This window comes from Octodon degus, unplaced genomic scaffold (genome assembly GCF_000260255.1).
Source record: "Octodon degus isolate 3935 unplaced genomic scaffold, OctDeg1.0 scaffold00011, whole genome shotgun sequence".
NCBI classification, from domain to species: domain Eukaryota; kingdom Metazoa; phylum Chordata; class Mammalia; order Rodentia; family Octodontidae; genus Octodon; species Octodon degus.
Window position 1 is genome coordinate 26,472,433 of NW_004524587.1, and position 5,155 is coordinate 26,477,587.

The 5,155-nt window shown below is 45.5% G+C and overlaps 1 pseudogene; it reads right to left on the bottom strand.

The window, feature by feature from the left end:
- Positions 1-1,037: 1,037 nt before the first annotated feature.
- On the bottom strand, positions 1,038-1,864 carry LOC101570600 (annotated as a pseudogene).
- Positions 1,865-5,155: the final 3,291 nt, after the last annotated feature.

A 5,155-nucleotide genomic window follows, 5' to 3' on the forward strand; every position in this document is an offset into this window, starting at 1 on the left:
AACTATACTGTATTTGATTGAGCTCTTGGTCAAAAATCCAAGTTAATACTTTGTATTTGAATAAAAATATAATCTATTTCATGAATTTCTAGAAATAAATTATAAAGAAAAAATAGACTACGTGCTCCTAATGGTCTCCCTGGAAACTGCAGTCTTTGCCTGGAAAGATAAACACACAGAATGTTATGCTTACCTGCAACTACATTTCATTCTTCTTCTTCTTTTTTTTTTTTTTTTTTTCCATTTATGTATTTGGTACAGGGTCTCTCTATGCAGCTTGCATTCATAGTGATTCTCTTGTTTTCAGCCTCCCCAGAACTGGGATTATAGGTGTGCACCACCAAGCCCAGACTCAGTGGCTGGCTCAGCATGCCTGGGGGGTGGGGCGGGGCCAGCGCAGCATGCAGGACCAGGATCGAACCCTTGTCCCTGTGCTTACCAAAGCAGGCACTTAATCCACTGAGTGATCTTGCCGCCCCCCTAAGGTATCACATTGGCTCTTACATTTCATTCTTTTCTGTCCCATGTACTTTTCCAAGTGACAATAAACTGAGCTCTTACTGGGTAGTAAGTAAAACTGTATTTAGTCATTTTTTCCGTTTAAAAATTTCATGAAAGAGGGCCAGCCAAATAGCTCAGTGGATTAAAGTGTCTGCTTAGACACAGGGGCTGGGATCCCCGGGCCTGCTGTGCTGGCCCTGCCCCTGGGGCGCACTGAGATTGTGATTGACACTGGCCATGGTGGTGCACACCTGTAATCCCAGCACTTGGGAGGCTGTAAAACAGGAGGATCACTACCAGTCTGATCTACACAGTGAGACCCTGTACACCCTGTCCTAAATACAAAAAAAAAAAAAAAGAATTTCATGAAAGAAATAAGTGGAATATTTCATGGTAGTATGAATACAAGAAAATGGGAGAACCAGGTATATATTTTTTCTTTTTGTATACCAGGGATCGAACCCAGGTCCTCACAGATCCTAGACAAGTGCTCTACCAGTGAGACACATTCCCAGTTTCCAGTTTTAATTTTGTAACTACGAATGGTTGACAACAGTTTCCTTCATAATTATTTCAGGAGTGGGTCCAGCATGAGTCCACGTGTAACCCTTCTGTGGTCTGGTGGGGACAGTTGGAAATGGCGATGACTTTGACTTGAAATGCTCAGAAGGTGCATGACAAATAAATTCCAAGTATTCCATCTTTCTCAGAAGGTCCTCCTCTGGTACTATGATATAGGAGCAGGATCAGACTGATCTTTGGGGCTGGATAGAGTGGACATGAGCCGGTTAGCGCTGTGCTCTTCTCACAGTACTGGTCCTGGATAAAGCCCCTGATCTGAGCATAGGACGCCTTTCCATCTTGTTCATCCATCACAGAAACAATGTCACCAATTTGGTAATACACTCCCTCATAAAAGATTGATTCTGCAGTGATAATGGTGGAAAATGACTCAGGAGCTTTGATGGGACTTTTCAGTTTAAAAATATGTCTTCTTCCTTTTCCTTTGATGGAAACCTTTTCAGCAGCTGGAGCAGGTCTGTACTCTGTGTTTCTGAGCTGCCCACCGCCCATGAATTTCCTGCTTACTCTGCTTGATGCCTCCCCCCACCCGCCCCTGCCCTGCCCCCGCTGCTCTGCACAGGCACGGCCAAGATGCTGCCAAAGGTCACCAAATTGAAGCCACCACCAATGCTGCTGCTGTACCTAATCCCACCAGGCGTTCCAGCTTCTGCCCACGCTGCCCATGCAGCCCCCAGCCCGTGCAGTGGTGGCAGAGGATCTCGCCCTGTGGGCCTTTCTGCCACATGGAGGATGACGTGGTCTTGCAGCCACTGCAGGTGGGCTTCAGGCCCAGGGCCATCGTGGCCTGCTTGCGTGGCCCGCGTGGGCGCAGCAAAACGGGAATAGCAGCCACCGGTCCCTGCCGCCCGCTCATCCGCCTGTCTCCCTGGCTGTTAACAGAAGAGCTGCGAGGCCAAGGGCAAGGATGGGAGCCGTGACTCTGGAGGCAGGGCGCGGGTTCCACGGGACCATGCCCACACCAGACGGACAGCCTGCAGGGTGGAGGGTGGCGCTGTCCACAGTGTTGAAGATGTTCCCAGACGGTTCATTGGCCTCTGCCTCCAACCCTCTGCCCTGCGACTCCTTCAACTCATACCTGGAATGGATGGCTTCTGAATTCCTCCAGGGTTCCTTCCAGGATTTCTCCAACACTGATGTCCTTTCCTTCTCTTTCATTCTCTATTTCATCTTGACTTCTCCCTGAGGGCAACTATTTCTCATTTGAACGGCGGATTTCCCGGCTCCACGCCCCTGGGCCCACGGCCCTCATCTGGAAAGTCATGTTGAAGTGCAAACCAGTCCTTCCTGTCTCTCAGCTCCTCTCTGACTGGGGACACCTGCTCGCAGGGCTTTGGACCCATATCCCTTTTGGAACTCCCACAACATGATCGTCGCCTTCAGCCTTTTTTCACTTTCCTCTCTCGCTATTCAGTCTCTTTGCCATCATGGGTAACTCCTCTTCAACTCCCTCTCAGAACTGTTTCTGTCCTACACTGTCCTAAGTCTGTCCTTAGAAGCCCCTTAGGCTTCTCCAACCTGAAAGTCAAATGCCTAGTTTTTCCCTACCAAACATCCTGGCCACAATACAAATTGGACAGTGGAACTATCTCAGGAAACTCTTGATTATGACGCTTTCATTGACTTAGGTAACTTTTTTTTTTTTTTTTTTTTTTTTTTGCCAGTGATAAAATGCTCGAAGTCCCCTATGTCTTTGCTTTCTTTTCTCTCCACAATCATCCTAAACTCTGACTGTCATATAGTCCTCAACAGATTCTACTAGCAAAAGCCTCCACCAGACCTCGATCTAACCCTTCCCCATCTACCCCTCCATTCCCAGATTCCCCTACACCCTGCCCAACAGAGCCACAGCCCCCAGAGCCACTGTCGCTGCTGCCACAGGCCATCACTGAAGCTGCCACTGTCTGTGCCACTGTGGCAGCCCCTCCCATGACAGATGCTATTTCACGTTCTGACCTCTCAACTTTCTGGGGCTGAGGAGATTCTTTCTCTCTCTCTCTCTCTTCTCTCTCTCTCTCTCTCTCTCTCTCTCTCTCTCTCTCTCTTTCTGTTTCTCTCTGTCTCTCTTTCTCTCTCTCTGTCTCTCTCTCTCTGTCTCTCTCTCTCTGTCTCTCTCTCTCTCCCCTCCTCCTCCTCCTCTTCCTCCTCCTCCTCCTTCTTCCCTGCCTTTTTTTCCAGCCATTCCTGTGTTCCTCATATTCCTTGTGGTTCCTAACTTACAGCCAGTCTCCTTTCCCTTCAGGTTTCTCAGTTTGGGACAAGGTACAATCCAGGAAGAGTTAATAACACATTGTTCTCTGGCTGGATGTGCTCTCTCCCTCCCTCTGCAAGGGGATGTTCAAGGACAGCAGCCCACAGAATACAGACTCTTGTCTCTCCCACTCTCCCAGATGAGCATACTGTTCACCTCGGTCTCCCCTCACTACCCCCCCCAACCACCCCTCAGTCACTTTGGCAGGTGATCCTGTTACAGCCACAAGAAAGAGATTTTGAGTCTCAGCTTCCTGCCCCTCCATTAGAAAGCCCTTCTTGCTACCCTGCAAGTCCAAGACTTGTGAGTTGTCAGTGCTCCTCTATTGTGATGTGCCTAATCCTTATACCCTGCTCAGTTTCCTTGCTCCTACTCAAACTTGGTAACTATAAATATGAGGTTTTTATGTTTTTCAAATTCTTATAAGAGATCTCTGCTAATTGACCTACAAAAGTTCTGACTAGTCTCTCATAATTACAAACTTAAAAGGTCATCATAATTTAACCTGGCCAGAAATATATTTGAGTACACTATGATTTTGTAAAGATGTTTATGTGTGTCCCATGTATGTGTTTATATGTTGTTCCATCAACAGCTTTTCCTCTTTTTATTTGAGCTTTAAAATATAGACTTAAAAGCATGCTTTCTCCTGAGTTACCAGCTGGTCTAAATAATATCAAATTAATTTACAATTAAAAATCATTAAAATGGGGAGAGATTGTTGGACAGGACTCTTGATTGGTTGAAGAGGGTGGCCAACCTTTGTCCATCAGTAGAGAGACCCCAGTGATCTCCTTAGAAGACACCTCCAATAATTTGGTCATTGATTAAAGACAAAGTTTGCTATTGATACATTAAATATATTCATGCCTTTGTTTTATGCTCCAGATATTCTCTGATGCTCCAGTCTTTATAATAAGAGGTTCATGTCAAGCTAACATGGGGTCATCAGTCAAATGATAATTTTCTAACAAACATTTATATGATATATATCCTGTGTAGGTGCCATTACACTTAGAGATGCCTAAACAAAATGGGGATTTCATCGTCTGTTATGACTGTTATGATACACTACTATGTATGACTATTGATGTCAAATGTTCTCTGTAAAAATATATTACTATTGTGTGTTAACATTCTACAGCGATTTAACTACTATGGTAAGAAATAACAGTTGTCTGGTTACACTTTATATTTCAAGGTGCTTGATGTTCAGATGAAATTCTGATAATCAAGTATATTGTTCCAAACTAAGTATACTAATATAGACCCAGATTCTCCTACAAAAAATGTTATGAATTCCTATTTTATATCCTGATCTGCCCCTGACATTCATGCCAAGCTAAAAAGACAGATCTCAGCCCCCAAACCCCACAGAGAAACTTATTTAACTTGACTTCATATCTTCAATAATAGGGACCAAACTTAACTATACACAAGTGCCCCCCACTTTGGCTGTGACACTCGGGACTTCCATCAAAGTAGGACCTTAACAAGGTAATGCTGAGCCTAGACAATGCTGTCAGCCAAGGCTTTCATGGATGGTTTCAAGTGAGGCAAAGGAAACTGGACATAAGCCTGCCCAATCTACAGCCACCACTGGGACCTGGTTCCATCTACAAGCTCAAGGGTCATTGGAAATGCAACTGCCTTGTCTGCTAGAGAGTGGGTAAGTCATCCAAATCCCTGTCCTCACAGGAAAACTTGCTACAGCCAGATCCATCAATACTTGACCTGCTTGGTCTTGTCACTGAAGAGGAACAACCAAGTTTGGCATCCGTGGCCCACATCAAGGTATCTTTGTCAGAGTCCCAAGTATTG